The sequence below is a fragment of the Symphalangus syndactylus genome, chromosome 8, assembly GCF_028878055.3.
Source record: "Symphalangus syndactylus isolate Jambi chromosome 8, NHGRI_mSymSyn1-v2.1_pri, whole genome shotgun sequence".
Classification (NCBI taxonomy): domain Eukaryota; kingdom Metazoa; phylum Chordata; class Mammalia; order Primates; family Hylobatidae; genus Symphalangus; species Symphalangus syndactylus.
Genome location: NC_072430.2, coordinates 43,104,491 through 43,123,654, shown reverse-complemented (window position 1 = coordinate 43,123,654; position 19,164 = coordinate 43,104,491). Strand labels below are relative to the sequence as shown.

Below are 19,164 nucleotides of genomic sequence, written 5' to 3'. Positions count from 1 at the left end.
AGGACTATGACGTAGTGGAAAGGACATAGCATTAGCAGTTAAGAAGCCTGAACTCTAGGCTTAGTCTGCCGCTACCTAGCTGTGTGACACTGGGCAAGCCACTTAAATTACCTGGAGGAGGCAGGTGGGGACGTAGACTTAAGATGATTTTGGATGGCTCAGAGATGTGGCATTAAATTATATATTGAAAAAGTAATTTTTCTTTTCAGTTATCTTTTTGTTTTTCTGATTATGTCAAAGAGAGAGTCTCAGTTTAGTGCTGGTGTGTCTTCAACAACTCTTCAATACCTCCCATCCTCCCTTTTTGGCAAAGAGAGAAGTCTCAAGCTCAGATATTTCACAGGCAGCGCTAGCTAGATAGCATTTAATAACATTGCCCAGATCTCTTTGCTTTATTTTTGTTTTGCCTCCCATTTGTGGCAAATAATTCAAGTTTTCCACTTATGAGAATGATGCAAAGTTTCCTTTAAAAGTAAATTAATTATGAAGATGTTCTAAAATTGATTGTGGTAATGTTGCACAATTCTGTGAATATACCTAAAAGAAAAAAAAAAAGCCCACTGAATTGTAAGCTTTATATGGGTGAGTTGGATGGTGTGTGAATTACATCCCAAAAAAGCCGTTCTAAAAAATAAATTGAGGCCAGGCACGGTGGCTCACGCCTATAATCCCAGCACTTTGGGAGGCCGAGGTGGGAAGATCGTTTTAGCCCAGGAGTTTGAGACCAGCCTGGGCAACATAGTGAGATCCTGGCTCTACAAAAAGTCAAAAAAATTAACCAGACATGGTGGCATGCTCTTCTAGTCCCAGCTACTCAGGAAACAGGCAGGAGGCTTACTTTGAGCCTGGGAGGTCTAGGCTGCTGTGAGCTATGATTGCACCACTGCACTCTAGCCAGGGTAACAGAGTGAGACCCTGTCTCAAAAAAAAAAAAAAAAAAAAGTAAATTGGTATCCTTTTATAGTTCATAAGCGTGACGATTGGCTTTTCACTTTCATGTGTGAGATGTGCCTCACTCAAACCTTGTTATATTGTCAGCACATTACCTATCTGATGTGGGAAAAAAAAAAAAAAAAAGAAAGAAAAACACATTGGAACCAGATATGTGCCTGTAGTCCTAGCTACTCGGGAGCCTGAGGCAGGTAGGTCTCTTGAAAAGGCTGTAATGTGCTATGATCACATCTGTGAATACTAGCCATTGCACTCCAGCTTGAGCAACATAGTGAAACCCCATCTTTTTTTTTCTTTTTTTTTGAGGCAGAGTTTTGCTCTGTCACCTAGGCAGGAGTGCAGTGGCACAATCTTGGCTCATTGCAACCTCTGCCTCCCGGGTTCAAGCGATTCTGTGCCTCAGCCTCCCGAGTAGCTGGGATTACAGGCCTGCACCACCACACCCAGCTAATTTTTTGTATTTTTGGTAGAGACAGAGTTTCACCATGTTGACCAGGCTGGTCTCAAACTCCTGACCTCAAGTGATCCGTCTGCCTTGGCCTCCCAAAGTGCTGGAATGACAGACGTGAGCCACCATGTCTAGCCCCATCTCTTAAATAAAAGAGTACATTGATTAATGTAAAAAAGAGACTAATTTAAATAAAATTTTAAGCAAAAAATAGTATAGATGGTCAGTTGATATCGAAAAAGTTGCACGGAAGATACAAGACTAAAGTTTGGAGAAACAATGCAACGTGATGTTGGACGTGTTCCTTACATCTCTAACTCTGATTCCTCGCCTACCAAATGAAATGGTGATGTCTCCCTGGATTTGTTAAAAGGGAGATAACATAGCACAGGAAACCCTCAGTGCAAGGTCCTGCACATGCATGGCTTCTGATGAAGGGGGATGGTTGATGAATTGACTGAGCTCCCACCCTGGTGCCAGGCCCTGGGCTTTCAAATGTTAACTGCATCCTCACAATAACTCCACTGCAGGAGCTAGTGGTGCTGTTCCCATTCAGCAAGCCCTGGGGAGTAGTTGTTGTTTATTCTCCTTTTACAGATTAATGAGCTATGGCTCAGGGAGGTTAAGTAACTTGCCTGAAGTCACAGAGCTAGTGAGTGGCTCAAGGATGAGGTTCAACTCAGACTGACTTCAAAGCTCCTGCTCTTTCCCTTTTACCACATTGCCGCCTCTTCACCTGACCTGATTAAACAATCTACCTGTCCAGCCTGGGCAACGTGGCAAAACCCCGTCTCTACCAAAAATACAAAACGTAGCCAGGCGTGGTTGTGCATGCCTGTGGTCCTAGCTTCTTAGGAGGCTGAGGAGGGAGGATCACTTGAGTCTGGGAGGTGGAGGTTGCAGTGAGCTGAGATTGCACCACTGCACTCCAGCCTGGGTGACAGAGTGAGACCCCATCTCAAAAAAACAAACAAACAAACAAACAAAAAAAACAGAATCCACCTGCCACGGAAGGGGGTGTTTAGGACCAGGGAGGAGGAGGGACACAAAAAGAACTCCATCCCTTTCTTGAAGCTGAGCGTCCTCAGTCTGGCTGCCAGCCTGAGGGACCCACCTTCCTGGTTCTGGTTTTCCATTGTCTCCCCTGTCCCCAGCTGTCTGGTGGAAAATTCTCTTTCTTCATCAGTCCCTCAGGGGCTGGAGTCCTTTCCTGCTGCAGGGTCCCTGCCAACTCCTGCTGGGTTTTTCTCCTCCCATCTACTCACCTGTTCAGACTTTGGCCAACTGCCTGGCATTGGGCCATTGCTGACGCTTGACCCTGTGAAGCTCAGCTGGTATCTTGGTCCCCACCAGTCTTCTGGTTTGATGGTGAGCTCCCCTCCAATGAAGTAATCAAACCTAGGCTACTTCTCTCTCCTGCCACTGCCAATCCCCACTTCAGGCCACCATCATCTCCAGACTGGGCACCTAGTGTGCCCTCCAGCCTTGCGTGCCTCCATTCCTTTAACTAGTATGGTTCAAAGTGAGTTTACTGAGGTACAACTTGATTAGGAAACTCTCTGCTTATCCTTCAGCATCTCCCCACTGTCCTGTGGGTAACGTCTTGACTCCTTAGCCTGGATTTTTAAGACCTTTGTGAACCGGTACTTCCTGTACCTTCCAGCTGCTTCTCTCCCCAGTCTTCTCTTCATCCCAGACAAGCCAGTCATTTGATACTGATTACAGTCCCTGAAGGCTTCTAGATGTCCTTGACACACAGTTGGTACTCACTAAATAGTAATTAACGCGCTATGGCCTCTTGCCGCCAGTCTTTGTACGTGCTGTTCCCTCAGTCCGGAATGCCCTTTCCTCCCCTGTTCTCCCAATTCTGCCTGATTGTTTTGGACTCTGCTCACATGTGATCTCAAGGAAGCCTTCCTTGCCCTCCCATGTCAGGTACATCTCTCTGTGCTACAATAATACGCTGTGCTTTCCTCCGGAAGCACAGGCCCTGGAGTCTAACTTCCTGGATTTACTTACTTATTTGTTTATTTTTGAGACAGGGTCTCACTCTGTCACCCAGGCTGAAATGCAGTGACATAATCAGGGCTCACTGCGACCTCTGCCTCCTGGGCTCAAGCGATCCTCCCACCTCAGCCTCCAAAGTAGCTGGGACTACTAGGTGTGCACCACTATGCTCAACTAATTTTCTGTATATTTTGTAGGGACAGGGTCTCGCCATATTGCCCAGGCTGGTCTTGAACTCCTGGCCTCAAGCAATCTGCCTGCCTTGGCCTCTCAAAGTGCTGGGATTACAGGCATGAGCCACCGCACCCAGCCCAGATTTAAACTCTTGGTATGCTATGTGCCCCAGCTGTGTGACATTGGGCAAGTCACTTAACTTCTCTGTGCCTCCATTTCCTCATCTGTAAGATGGAATAATAATAATATCTACTAATACGATTTCTGTAAGGATTATATGAAACAATGCAGCCTCAACAGCTTAGTGCAGATTCTGGCATGTAGTGAACACTCCATAAATGTTAGCTATTATTATTCCAGCCCACATGATAATCTATGGTAGATACCAGTTCCCTGCTTTGTCTTCCTTGTTCTAAGCTCCTTGCGGGCAGGGAGTATGTCTCATTTACCATTGAATCTCTGGGTGCCTCTCTTAGAACCTGACACACATGGTGCTCAATACATATTTATTGAATGGAGGAATGAATGAATGAATGAATGAATGAATGAATATCTCACTTCTTGGTTTAGCTCAGCAGACTTTGCCTAATCCTGAAGTTCTTTCTGGATTCCCAAGACCAGTTTTCCTTGCTCTGGCCTGGGCAGGTCACAGCCCAGATCTTGTTTATGACATTTTGATTTCAGATCTAAATAACTGGTCTCAACACAAGACAGACATCCCCCCAGGTAGTGTATAAGAGAAGTCGCTCATAGTTTGGTAGAAATGCCCTCTCAGCACCTCCACCTCCGTTTGCTCTAATTTGTCATGATGAGGCATGGGCAGCACTCACACAGAGCAGGTCATTCCTCCTTTCAACGAGGGTTTGCAGGGCCAGGCCCTGTTGGGTGCCGAGGATGCCAGGGAAGGTAGGGTATGAGCCCTGTTTCTGGAACTTCCTGAGGAGTGGCTGGCTCCAGATCAGACTGGCCAGGCAAGGAGACAGGCAGTTCTGGTGCTGGGCACACACAGCCCATTGTCAGGATGTGACCAAAGCATGGGACTGGGAACCAGGGCAGGAAGGCAGGACCAGGAACTCTGGTTCGTAGGATCTGGAGCAAGTCAAAGGTGAGGGCAGGAGGTGAGCGGCTCTGAGAGGAGGCTGAGTGGAGCCCGGCAGAGGTCAGAGTCTATTAGGTGAGGTCCTCCCAGGCCCAGCACCATCAGGAAGGAGAGCGCTCCCAGTGCAGCGGTTGTTTTCAGCCTTGCTCTTTTTTTTTTCTTCCTGTCTCCGGGGAGGAGCTAGAAGGCAGAGAGAAAGCCACTCAGGACTTCCCATCCCAGAAGATAAAGGTGAGGAAAGCAGCAGCAGCAGCCACAGGCCAGTATTCCAGAGCAGCTTTGGGTTCCTGTCAAGACCTGCTTTGAGAAGGAGGTGGCTGTGGGGCTGGAGGGTTGGGCCTTTTCCTGAGCTGGCTGCTGGCAGCACAGCAATGAGGCAACATTGAGAACTGCAACACGAGGCCCAGTCCTGCTACTAAACCAACTGTGTGGACTTGCATAGTCACTTCACCCCTCAGGCCTCCATTTCTCCACTTTGGAAAGGAGTGTTGGGACGATGTTAAGGGTTTGCAACCTTCTAACATGAAGACTTATTTTTAAAAGCAAAACATTTCAGAGTCCACATGACAGTAGTGTTCATTTTGGCGTCTGTTGATTTAAAAAATACTAAATTAGGCTAGGTGTAGTCACTCACGCCTGTAATTCCAGCACTTTGGGAGGCCAAGGCAGGAGGATCACCTGAAGTCAGGAGTTTGAGACCAGCCTGGTCAACATGGTGGAACTCCATCACTACCAAAAATACAAAAATTAGCTGGGCGTGGTGGCACATGCCTGTAATCCCAGCTACTCGGGAGGCTGAGGCAGGAGAATCATTTGAACCTGGGAGGCAGAGGTTGCCGTGAGCTGAGATTGCACCACTGCACTCCAGCCTGGGCAACAGGGCAAGACTCCATTAAAAAAAAAAATACAAAATTAGGCATGGCGTTGTTTGTCTGTAGTCCCATCTATTTGAGAGGCTAAGGTGGGAGGATCACTTGAGCTCAGGAGTTTGAGTTTGCAGTGAGCTGTAGTCTGCCTGTGAATAGCTGCTGCAGCCCAGCTTGGGCAACATAGCGAGAGTCCATCTCTAGTCTTTAAAAAAAGGAAAAATATGGCCGGGCGTGGTGGCTCACGCCTGTAATCCTAGCATTTTGGGAGGTCGAGGAGAGAGGATCACCTGAGGTGAGGAGTTCGAGACCAGCTTGGCCAACATGGCGAAACCCGTCTCTACTAAAAATACAAACATTAGCTGGGTGTGGTGGCACATGCCTGTAATCCTAGGTACTCAGGAGGCTGAGGCAGGAGAATTGCTTGAACCCAGGAGGCAGAGGTTGCAGTGAGCCAAGATCGTACCACTGCACTCCAGCTTGGGCAACATAGACAGATCCCATCTCTATTATTTTAAAAAGGAAAAATACAACGGATACCGGAGCACTGGGCCAGTGCTTGTTATAAAGTCCATCAATGGGCCGGGTGCAGTGGCTCACACCTGTAATCCCAACACTTTGGGAAGCCGAAGTGGGTGAATCATGAGGTCAGGAGTTCGAGACCAGTCTAGCCAACATGGTGAAACCCCGTCTCTACTAAAACTTGGTAATTTTTTGTAAAATTAGCTGGGCGTAGTGGTGGGCGCCTGTAATCCCAGCTACTTGGGAGGCTGAGGCAGGAGAATCCTTTGAACCCCAGAGGCGGAGGTTTCAGTGAGCCGAGATCGTGCCACTGCACTCCAGCCTGAGTGAAAAGAGCAAAACTCCATTTCTTTTTTTTTTTTTTTTTTTTTTTTTTTTTTTTTTTTTTTGAGACGGAGTCTCGCTCTGTCGCCCAGGCTAGAGTGCAGTGGCGCGATCTCGGCTCACTGCAAGCTCCGCCTCCCGGGTTCACGCCATTCTCCTGCCTCAGCCTCTCCGAGTAGCTGGGACTACAGGCGCCCGCCACCGCGCCCGGCTAATTTTTTGTATTTTTAGTAGAGACGAGGTTTCACCGTGGTCTCGATCTCCTGACCTCGTGATCCGCCCGCCTCGGCCTCCCAAAGTGCTGGGATTACAAGCGTGAGCCACCGCGCCCGGCCTAAGCAAAACTCCATTTCAATAAAATAAAATAAAATAAAAAATAAATAAAGTCCATCAATGATGCCAATATTATGGAACAAAATTTGAAAGCAGGGTGATGAGTAATGTTTGTTACTTTTTGGCTACCTAGTTTTGGGGTCCCTTCCCAGGTTTGTGGAAGATGCCATCTTAGGAGTCTTCGTGGAAGCTGGAGCCTATTGCTTAGCTGTCAACATAGAGCCTGAAAATGCCAGATGCTTCTCAGCCTCCTTTAGCTGCAGGGCTTAGTCATGTGATCTGGGCTGGGCCAATCAGGTGCTGTGGACTGAGGAGCCTGGACCAAGCCAGAGCCCGGCACAGAACCTTTTCTGGTGGAAGTGGCCATGACTACTGCAGCCTTGTCTAGATTCCAGGGCGACAGCAGCAGGTTCATGGTTCAGACCCCAGACATGGTTGTGGCACAGCTGCCCAGGGCTCTGAGAACAGAGCAGGACTCTCTAGATAGCTTGTGCACCACAGTTCTGGCCATGCTCCTGGCTGCTGTCTGGCACCTTTTGTTCTCATTCATGCCCTGAATCTGGCTCTTCAGCCTTCCCAGAGACTCTGCGGGCTGCCCAGCATCCTTCCCAAAAATCCCTCTTCTGCTTAAAATCATCCAGAGCCAGTTTCTGTTGCATTTTTAAGTCACAGTTCTGACCAATTCACAGTCTTATTTCAGTCTCCGCATCCAACTTATTTTTGTATTTTGCTTTGGTACACACGGTTCTGAGAAAATTCTAATCATACAGATGGATGGTTATAAATAATAATGATAACAACTATTACTGGCTGGGCACGGTGCCTCCTGCCTGTCATTCCAGCACTTTGGGAGGCTAGGGCAGGAGGATCACTTGAGCCCAGGAATTCAAGACCAGCCTGGGCAACACAGCGAGACCCCATCCCTACAAAAAAAATTTTAAAAATTGCCAGGCATGGTGGTGCATGTCTGTAGTTCCAGCTACTTGGGAGACTGAGGTGGGAGGATTGCTTGAGCCCAGGAAGAAGTTGAGACTGTAGTGAGCCGTGATCGCACCACTGCACTGCAACCTGAGTGACAGGGCGAAACACAACAATGACAACCACAAAAAACTATTACATAGCACTCACTATATGCCAGGCCCTGTCCTAATCACTTTGCATATATTAATTCACTTAACAGGCCTTTTGAAGTGAGTCTATCACTAACATCCCCCTTTTGTAAATGAGAAAACTGAAGGACAGAGGAGTGATTTGTCCCAGGTCAAGGACTTAAATCTAAGCAGTCCCAATCCAGGATTTGTGCTCTTAACTCCTGCTAAAGGATTTTTTTTCAGATTATCTTTCGAGATTAGAATGTCTTCAATTAAACCAATCTAGAAGCTAGAAAGAGAAGTAGTAGAAGTATTTATTTCAAACTTGAGGCCGGGCACGGTGGTTTATGCCTGTAATCCCAGCACTTTGGGAGGCGGAGGCGGGCGGATCATGAGGTCAAGAGATTGAGACCACGGTGAAACTCCACCTCTATTAAAAATACAAAAAATTAGCCGGACGCGGTGGCAGACGCTTGTAGTCCCAGCTACTCGGGAGGCTGAGGCAGAAGAATGGCATGAACCCGGGAGGCGGAGCTTGCAGTGAGCCCAGATCGCGCCACTGCACTCCAGCCTGGGCGACAGAGCGAGACTCTGTCTCAAAAAAAAAAAAAAAAAAAAACTGAGTAACTATCAAAATATCGAACAACTGCTTTTCGTCATCATAAACATAAAAATCAGGCAATAAACAACTAAAACTTATGACAAATATTAAACAAACAAGACAATTTCATCACTCTGCCAGTGGTGTTCCCTGTTATAGGCCTGGTGGTTTATGGAGCCTGGTACACCCAACTGCAGGAAACTCTTGGCTCTTCATTGCTTTGCTCTTCACAAGCAGACGTGCCCAGACTGGCACAGCACTGCAACATCCGCTTGACACACCCATCTCGGTGCCAGCTGGGCTCAGAGATGCTGGGAGGAGCTTGTGCCAAAGTCTGCACAAAATTGAGTTTAGAAAAAATTGCTGCCGGGCGCAGTGGCTCACGCCTGTAATCCCAGCACTTTGGGAGGCTGAGGTGGGCAGATCACCTGAGGTTGGGAGTTCGAGACCAGCCTGACCAACATGGAGAAACCCCATCTCTACTAAAAATACAAAATTAGCCGGGCATGGTGGCACATGCCTGTAATTCCGGCTACTTGGGAGGCTGAGGCAGGAGACTTGCTTGAACCTGGGAGGCGGAGGTTGTGGTGAGCCGAAATCACACCATTGCACTCCAGCCTGGGCAACAAGAGCGAAACTCAGTCTAAAAAAATAAGAAAAAAATACTACACAGATGGGGGTATGTCAGAGAGGCACAGAAGTCAACTGTGTCCCAGTGGCCAAAGTTGGAACAATGTCACCAACAAAATAAAGTAGTATTAGATTACAACCCAAAGTGTAGAATAAATATCTGTGAATCTGTACTTACATAATTTTTAATTTAAAAAAGAATAAATGATCCATAAACCACCAGGCTGGGTGCAGTGGCTCACACCTGTAATCCCAGCACTTTGGGAGGCCAAGGCGGGGGGATCATTTGAGGTCAGGAGTTCAAGACCAGCCTGGCCAACATGGTGAAACCCCCATCTCTACTAAAACAAAAATTAGCCAGGTGGGGTGGCAGGTGCCTGTAATCCCAGCTACCTGGGAGGCTGAGGCAGGAGAATTGCTTGAACCAGGGAGGCGGAGGTTGCAGTAAGCTGAGATTGTGCCATTGTACTCCAGCCTGGGTGATAGAGTGAGACTCCATCTCAAAAAAAAAAAAAAAAAGAAAGAAAGAATAAAAACAAACACTATTTCAGCTAGGTGATCAAGGTCAACATCAGCACTCATAAATCATGTTGATAGTACATACCCTTGATATGATATCATGAAAATGACACCTTTATCTCTGTGATCTTCCTTCCCAAATCTCTTAACTCCAGTCTACTTGTGAGAAAACCATTAGGTAAGTCTCACTAGAGGGCCATCCTACAAAATTCTCTGCTAGTACTCTTCAAAACTCAGAAGGTCATCAAACACAAGGAAAGTCTGAAAAATCGTCACAACCAAGAGAAGCCTAAGGAGATAAGACAGCAAAATGTAAGATATCATTTTAAACAGGATCTGGGGACAGAAAAAGGCCTTTAGGTAAAAACTAAGGGAATATTAATAAATTATGGACTTTAGTTAATAATGTGTCAACATTGGTCTATCAATTGTGACAAATGTACCCTATCAATTTAAGATGTTAATAATAGAAAGTGGCTGCTGGAAAGGGGAAGGTAACATGGGAACTCTATTATTTGCTCAATGTTTCTGCAAATCTACAATTTTTCTTTCTTTTATTTATTTATTTATTTATTTATTTTTATTTTTGAGATGGAGTCTCACTCTGTCACCCAGGCTGGAGTGCTGCGGTGTGATCTAGGCTCACTGTACCCTCCACCTCCCCGGTTCAAGCGATTCTCCTGCCTCAGCCTCCTGAGTAGCTGGGATTACAAGCGTGTGCCACCACACCTGGCTAATTTTTTGTATTTTTAGTAGAAACGGGGTCTCACTGTGTTAGCCAGGATGGTCTTGATCTCCTGACTTCATGATTCACCTGCCCCGCCCTCCCGAAGTGCTGGGATTACAGGTGTGAGCCACTGCGCCCGGCCTAAAATTTCTAAAATATAAAATCTATTAATTAAAAAAAAATTGGCTGCCCTCTTAAAAAATTAGTTTACCTGGTGATGCAACTTAAATCACCAAGGTCTTGACACGATAAAAGTAAGTGTTTAATGCATTTATATTGTTATGGACTAAACTTTTTCATATACTTTTTTAGAGACAGAGTCTTGCTATGACGCCCAGGCTGGATAGAGTGCAGTGGCTATTCACAGGTACGATCACAGTGTATTAAAACCCCGAACTTCTGGGCTCAAGTGATCCTCCCACCTCAGCCTCCCAAGTAGCTGAGACTGTAGGCACATGGCACCGTACTTGGCTAATTTTTCAAATTTTTTTGTAGAGACAAGGTCTCGCTGTGTTGCCCAGGCTGGTCTTGAACTCAAGCTATCCTCCCGCCTCAGCCTGCCAAAGTGCTGGGATTACAGGTGTGAGCCACCAAACCTGTCCCCTAAACGTTTTAATAGCTGTTTTAAAACATATTTAAATAGGGCCAGACGTGGTGGCTCACATCTGTAATCTCAACACTTTGGGAGGCCGAGGCAGGAGGATTGCTTGAGCCCAGGAGTTTGAGAGCAGCCTGAATAACATGGCAAAAGCCCATATTTAAGGAAGAAAAAAATACAAAAAAAATTAGCTGGGCATGGTGGCATGCGCCCATAGTCTCAGCTACTCTGGAGGCTAAGATGGGACCTAGGGGAGGTCAAGGCTGCAATGAGCCAAGATCATGCCACTGCACTCCAGCCTGGGTGACAGAGTGAGACCCTGTCTCAGAAAAAAAAAAAAAAAAAAAGAAAAGAAAAAAGAAAAAAAGAAAATATAATTGTAATGAGATTCTAATCTTTCCATTGGCACTGCTGAATGACCTCAGAGTAGCTGAGCACAGTTTGAAATCCACTGATCCGCCTTGATGGAAGGGAAAGAAAAGATAAGGTCCTTAGTCTTTGTCTCTGAAACTCTCTGGATCTCTAAGGTGGAGGAAAAACTCCACATGTCAAGGCAAAGCACTTAAAATCAACTCAATGATTTCCCCATCCCTCCCACCACCACCCAAGACACTGTATGAGCAACTGTTTGAAGCCAGGGCTGCAGTTGTCTTTGTCCTGCATCTGCCTGTCAAGCCCAGCGCTCCCCAGCCGCGGGAAGGGCAGAAAGCTGGAATTAAGTGGGGCAACAGATGGTTGGGACATGGCCTCTTGATGCTCAGCTGCACTGTCCAGCCTGCCAAGCTGTGTACATTTCAAACGTTTGGGGTTCAACCAAAGGAGATGAGTAATGATTTTAAATTACTTGCTGAAACACATGGTTAATCCCTGGGTAGCCAGAGAAGAGTGCTTTAAAACCCTACTTAAATCTAGCTGGGGAGCAAGGAAACCCTGTGTGCTTTCTCACCTTTGAACCCAAATCAGGCCACCCTATGTGGAGCTGGGCATTTGTTCAGGATCCCAGTGTACATCCTGCTTTCTATGCTTTTTGAAAGGGTCAGGTGTTTCTGTCTGTGTGTTGATTTGGGGTGACAGTGGGGAGAGGATAGTCTGTTCGGCAGGTAGGTTTGGATCCCGAGAAACGATGTACCCTGGCATTTGCCTCCTGGTCTGGCACTGGGGGACTCCGAGATCAACCTGCTTCATAAATTCCATTAGCTGTTTTTCCCTGTGCTGGTTCAGGTCTTTCTTATTTCTTTCTTTCTTTTTTTTTTTTTTTTTTTTTTTTTTGGAGACAGAGTCTCACTCTGTTGCCCAGGCTGGAGTGCAGTGGTGCAATCTCGGCTCTGCCTCCTGGGCTCACACCATTCTCCTGCCTCAGCCTCCCGAGTAGCTGGGACTACAGGCGCCCGCCACCACACCCAGCTAATTTTTTTTTTTTTTTTTGTATTTTTAGTAGAGACGGGGTTTCACCGTGTTATCCAGGATGGTCTCGATCTCTTGACCTCGTGATCTGCCCGCCTCAGCCTCCCAAAGTACTGGGATTACAGGCGTAAAGGTCCTTCTTATTTCTTGCATGGATGTTGCCAACAGTCTTCGGTTTCTTCTCAGTCCTGTGTCAGTAGGCTCTCCTACTACACACGGGCATCTCGTTATTACACAGCATCTCCCATCTTGACTATACCCATTCCTCGCCTCTGCATCTCTTTCCAACTTCTTGAAATAGTAGTCAGGGCCAGGTGCGGAGCCTCACGCCTGTAATCCTAATGCTTTGGGAGGCTGAGGCAGAAGGATCGTTTGAGGCCAGGAGTTGGCAGCCAGCCAGGGCAACATAGTTGGACACTGTCTTCACAAAAAAAAAAAAAATTAAAAATTAGCCCAGCGTGGTGGCGCACACCTGTACCCCCAGTAACTCTGGAGGCTGAGGTGGGAGGATCACTTCAGCCCAGGAGTTCAAGGCTGCAATGAGCTGTGATTCTGCCACTGCATTCCAGCCTGGGTGACAGTGTGAGACCGTCTCAAAAAAAAAGAAAAAAAGAAAGAGTCTGCTCTCTCTGGTTTCATTCTTCCTGTTCACTCATCTGTCCCTACTGTTCCACTAAAACTTCCCTTGTAAAGGTCACCAGCAACTTATATGTTGCAAAATCTAATGGGTCTATCTCTGCCATCGTAAAACTTGACCCTTCAGTAGCATTTGACACAGTTGACCACTTCCTCCTTCTTGAGGTATTCTTCCTTCTTCGTTTTAGCAATGATACTCTCTCCTGGTTTTCCTCTACCTCTGTGGCTGTAGAGGTAGACTCTTCTCAGTCTCCTTGGCAGGCTTCTCCTTTACCTGACCATTGGTGTTGGGGTACTTTAGGGCTTGGTTCTGAAATAGCATCTAGTCGCTGTCTAAAGCTCTCAAAATGATCTCATCTACTCCAGAGCTCTAAATATCACCAAAATACTGATGATGCCCAATTTTACATCTCCATGCCTGAGCCCAGACTCATCCATCCTCCTCTTGCTTGAGGTCTCCACCTGGCTAACAGGCACTTCAAATCATGCATTTCCACAATCGAGCTCTTCATTCTCTTTATCCTCAAAATCTCTCCCTCTCCTCTCCCCTCCCCTTCACCCCTTTAGCTTCTTTATCCATCTATTTGCACAGGGCAAATTCTAGAAGTCATCTTTCATTCTTCCTTTTCCCTCATCCCACACATCCAGCCCATCACCATGTTTAGTCAGTTCTATTAAATACTTCTTGTCTCTACCTCACTTTTCTTTCCATTTCCGCAGACACATTCTTAGTCTAAGCCACCCTCATTTTTCCCCTGGACAACTGAAAAAGCCTCTTTAGTGGCCTCCCTGCTTCACAACAGTCCCTCCCAAATACATTCTCCACCAGAAGTGAGAATGAACACTTCAAAAATGTAATTTGGGGCCAGGTGTGGCGGCTCATGCCTGTCATCCTGGCACTTTGGGAGGCCGAGGCAGGCAGATCACTTGAAGTCAGGAGTTCCAGACCAGCCTGGCCAACATGGCGAAACCTTGTCTCTACTAGAAATACAAAAATTTGCGCGGCATGGTGGCAGTCCCAGCTACTCGGGAGGCTGAGGCATGAGAATCACTTGAACCCAGGAGGCGAAGGTTGCAGTGAGCCAAGATCGCACCACTGCACCCCAGCCTGGGCAACAGAATGAGGCTCTGTCTCAAAAAAAGAAAAAGAAAAAGTAATTTGGTGATATATAGTCATTGTCTCATTAAAGGAGTATTTATTGAGTCTGCTATTGTGCTATGTATCAGACAGTGAACAAGTCTCTGCTCTTGAGAAGCTTACAGTCTCATGCTGAAAAACAAGCAATAAACATAATAAATTCATATGTTAGAAGGTGATAACCGTATGGAAAACAGTAGATCAGGTAAGGGGATCTCAGGGAACATAGGTCTATGTGTTTGTTGCAGGGGGTTGTAATTTTATTTATTTATTTATTTATTTTATTTTATTTTTTTTTTTTTGAGACGGAGTCTCGCTCTGTCGCCCAGGCTGGAGTGCAGTGGCCCAATCTCTGCCCACTGCAAGCTCCACCTCCCGGGTTCACGCCATTCTCCTGCCTCAGCCTCTCCGAGTAGCTGGGACTACAGGCGCCCGCCACCACGCCCGGCTAATTTTTTTGTATTTTTAGTAGAGACGGGGTTTCACTGTGTTAGCCAGGATGGTCTTGATCTCCTGACCTCGTGATCCGCCCGCCTCGGCCTCCCAGAGTGCTGGGATTACAAGCGTGAGCCACCGCGCCCGGCCTAGGGGGTTGTAATTTTAAATAGGGGAGTAGGAAATGTTTGATCTCTAAATATCGTTTCCTACTAAAAGAGTTCCTAAGAGAAATGTCTAATTCCATGCCAGAGCTAAGAAATGCGTAAGATGATTCTGGAATGTCTTGTTACACCAGAAAGCAAAGAACCTAACAAAGACCGTTGGGGTGGCATCAAAAGGACCCAGTAGCCAAGTTCAAGAGACTCTCATTGGCCAAATATGGAACAATTTGAGTGTCTGAAAGAATAACGACTGCAATGGATCAAAATATATACATGTCAAAATACCTGAGTTTGGCGGCACGGTGGCTCACACCTGTAATCCCAGCAATTTGGGAGGCCAAGGCGGGCAGATCACCAGGTCAGGAGATCGAGACCATCCTGGCTAACATGGTGAAACCTCGTCTCTACTAAAAATACAAAAATTAGCCGGGCATGGTGGCGGGCACCTGTAGTCCCAGCTACTTGGGACTACAGAATGGTGTGAACCCAGGAGGCAGAGGTTACAGTGAGCCGAGATCACACCGCTGCACTCCAGCCTGGGCGACAGAGTGAGACTGTCTCAAAAAAAAAAAAAAAAAAAAAAAAAACCTGAGATATAATGATACTTTTAAAATCAAGAACACAACCCATTGGTCACCTTTGGCAAGTTCTAGGGAACTGATTAATTATTCTGAAAACGGGTAAAGAAAAGGACAGAATTTAGCATGTAGCTAATTTAGCACGTAGCCTGCTTTCTCTATATTAAAATAACCAAGGAAACCAAATAGTTGACGAGGAAAAGTTCCTCTTTATAGACATATTCCAGCTAAGAAATGAAGAAAAAAGATAGAATTAGAATATCATCATTTTACAGCCTCTAGGGAAATAATCAGTCTAGGCCATGATCATCAACAGCTTCTAACATCGCAAAAAGAGCGAGAACCAGATATTCAGCTCCTGACGAATGGACACAATACATCTTGTGAAGTAGTTTGGGTTTCCAGATAAAATACACAATGTCCAGTTAAATTTGGATTTCAAATAAATATCAAATAAATTTTAGTATAAATATATCCCAAATGTTCCATGAGACATACATATGCTGAAAAATGTTCAAGGACCAGGCTGGGCATGGTGGTGCACACCTATAATCCTAGCACTTTGGGAGGCCGAGGCGGGCAGATCACGGGGTCAGGAAATCGAGACCATCCTGGCAAATACGGTCAAACCCCATCTCTACTAAAAATACAAAAATTAGCTGGGCACAGTGGCGCGTGCCTGTAATCCCAGCTACTCAGGAGGCTGAGGCAGGAGAATCGCTTGAACCAAGGAGTTGGAGGTTGCAGTGAGCTGAGATCACGCCATTGCACTCCAGCCTGGGCGACAGAGTGAGACTTTGTCCGCCCCCACTGCAAAAAAAAAAAGTTCAGGGACCAGGCGCGGTGACTCGCACCTATAATCCCAGCATTTTGGGAGGTTGAGGCAGGCAGATTGCTTGAGCCCAGGAGTTCAAGACCAGCCTGGGCAACATACCAAGACCTCATCTTTACAAAAAGTTTAAAAATTAGCGGGCGAGGTGGTGCACGCCTGTGGTCCCAGCTCCCTGGGAGGCTGAGGTGGGAGGATCACTTGAGCCTGGGAGGTGGAGGTTGCAGTGAGCCGAGATCGCCACTGCACTCCTGCCTGGGCAACACAGCAAGACTCTATTTAAAAAAAAAAAAAAGCTCATTATCTGAAATTAAAACTTAACTGGGCATCTTGTATTTTTATTTACTAAGCCTGGCAACCGTAGAAGTAGTCTGGCCAAAATAATCACACATGAACCCACTTTAACCTCAAAATCTAACTACTAGGAAATACAGCAATATTGTAATCAGCAACATTCAGACTATGAGAAACTTTGTCCTGCAGAACAGACCACTTAACTTTTTCAACAAGTAGAAAAAGAGAGAGAAAAAGAGACTGAATTTTGTTTAGATTCTGATTCATTAAATCAAGGGTAGGTGCAGCCACTACAAAAATTAGTCTGGCTTCTGAGAATCCCCCTTCCTCTGACTCCAGGCTTCCCCTGGGCTTTCACATCATAGTGCAGCAACACCAAACCACCTTTGAATTGAGGCCCCTTAGAGGCAATCTTGAGAGATTCTTGGGGCCAAGTCTTGTTTCACTAAACCAGATTACAAGTGGAGGAGTGATGTGAGGAGGGGAGAAAAAGCTAAGATCCTAGTTTTTGGGGTGGGATGAGATGAGAGCTGAGGTGCAGCAACTGCAATGCGAGAGGGCACTTTGGGGAAGGAGCAGAGATGTTTTTAAAAGGCGGTGATTGGGAAGTTTTGTTGGTGATGTGTGATGTCTGCCCCTCCTTTTCCTGCTCATGCCTTTGGAGCAGGTAATTTGGATGCTGGGCTGAATCTACAGGGCTTAGAAATGTGGTTGAAGGCCGAGTGTGGTGGCTCACGCCTGTAATCCTAGCGCTTTGGGAGGCCAAGGTAGGTGGATCACTTGAGGTCAAGAGTTCAAGACTAGCCTAGCTAACATCATGAAACCCCATCTCTACTAAAAATACAAAAATTAGCTGGGCATAGTGGTGCAGGCCTGTAGTTTCACCTACCTGGGAAGCTGAGGCAGGAGAATCGCTTGAACCTGTGAGGCGGAGGTTGCAGTGAGCCAAGATCGTGCCTCTGCACTCCAGCCTGGGCAACAGAGCAAGACTCCATCTCAGAAAAAAAAAAAAAAAAAATACCATGCCGGACACAGTGGCTCATGCCTGTAATCCCAGCACTTTGGGAGGTCGAGGGGGGCGGATCACAAGGTCAGGAGTTCGGGACCAGCCTGGCCAACATGGTGAAACCCCGTCTCTACTAAAAATACAAAAATTAGCTGAGCTTGGCGGCAGGTGCCTGTAATCCCAGCTACTTGGGAGCCTGAGGCAGGAGAATTGCTTGAACCCAGAAGGCAGAGGTTGCAGTGGGCCGAGATTGCACCATTACACTCCAGCCTGGGCAACACAGCAAGACTCCAACTCAATACAAAAAAAAACATAAGAATGGTGGACGAAGAAGTCATGGCTACCTTCAGGCCATATCACACCAGATTCTGTTTGGATCTGCCATGAACCCCTCAAGGGCACAGACTGTGTTTCCAGCTTTAGATTTCCTACTGCCTATCAAAGTGTCTGTCACTTCATACATACCTGGTGAATAAATGAATGAATGAATGAGTGAATGAAGCCTCCTCATTTGCAGAGATGGTGGTCTTCTGATATAACAAATTGTGGTCATCAGATATACAATTGACTTATGGAACACTGAATTTAACCTTTGCTATGTCCACACACCAGGAAGGAATATTCTAGACTCAGCAACTAGGCTCGGGCTGGGCATGGTGGCTCACACTTGTAATCCCAGCACTTGCAGAAGCTGGGATGGGAGAATGACTTGAGCCCAGGAGTTTGAGACCAGCCTGGGCCACATGGCGAGACCTTGTCTCTACAAAAAATAAAAAATTAGCCAGGTGTGGTGGCATGTGCCTGTAGTCCCAGAAACTTGGGAGGCTGAAGTGGGAGGATGGCTTGAGTCTGGGAGGTTGAAGCTGCAGCTAGTCGTGGTTGTGCCACTGCACTCATGCCTGGGCAATAGGGCAAGTCCCTGTCTCAAAAAAAAAAAAAGAAAAGAAAGAAAGAAAAGAAAGGAAGGAAGAAAGGAAGGGGAAGGAAGGAGAAGGAAAGAAAGGAAAAGAAAGAGAAAGAAAGGAAAGAAAAGAAAAGAAAAAATACACAGAACATATTTGTACAATTTAACAAATAATTACAAAGCAGCTCTCTGTGTAACCAACACTTGAGTCAAGAAATAGTAATGACCAGATATGGCAGTTCACACCTGTTATCCCAACACTTGTGGAGGCCAAAATGGGAGGATTGCTTGAGCCCAGGAGTTAAAGACTGCAGTGAGTTATGACTGCACCATTGCACTCTAGCCTGGGTGGCAGAGCAAGACCCTGTCTCAAGAAAAGAAAAAGAAAGAAATAGAGAGAGAGAAAGAGAGAGAGAGAGAGAGAGAGGAAAAGAAAAGAAAAAAGAAAATAAAAGAAAAAAAAAGAAAAGAAAAGAAGGAAACTAGCTTCAGTTCACTGGGTCAGAAGCCCTGGAGTCACTTTCCCAGGCATCTTGAGATGCTTTCCTCTGTGAATGGAAAGCCCAGTCTGCTTCCTGTTTTCTCTTGCAGTTCAGCTTTGTGTCTGTAGTGTACGTGTCTTGTGATGTGTTATGGGAGCTGTGATGAGGCTCACATCACAACCAGAAGATGACCTTGGAAGGAGAACCCTGGACAAGGCAGGAAAAATAATGAGGGCAATCAAGAGTCTGGAAAGCCCTGGCAGCTATGAAAGGTTTGAGCCGTGCACCAGTCACCATCTATGTACTCAAGAGAAAGAAAGAAGAGATGAAAGATACCGCTCCCTTCACCCCGCGCCTCTATCTAGAGGAAAGAATAACACAGAAAAAAAAACATGAGAGAAGGG

At 46.3% G+C, this 19,164-nt stretch overlaps 2 protein-coding genes and 1 non-coding gene across 4 annotated transcripts in view; 2 read left to right on the top strand and 1 right to left on the bottom strand.

The window, feature by feature from the left end:
- Positions 1-19,164, top strand: part of PTGR2 (prostaglandin reductase 2) — a 101,973-nt gene that overhangs the window by 12,144 nt on the left and 70,665 nt on the right. The gene's annotated exons all lie outside the window — the stretch shown is intronic.
- Positions 1-19,164, bottom strand: part of HEATR4 (HEAT repeat containing 4) — a 357,461-nt gene that overhangs the window by 327,456 nt on the left and 10,841 nt on the right. The gene's annotated exons all lie outside the window — the stretch shown is intronic.
- Positions 953-1,056, top strand: LOC129489071 (small nucleolar RNA U13). Its single transcript, XR_008659887.1, has one exon. It is a non-coding gene; the product is annotated as a small nucleolar RNA U13 (small nucleolar RNA).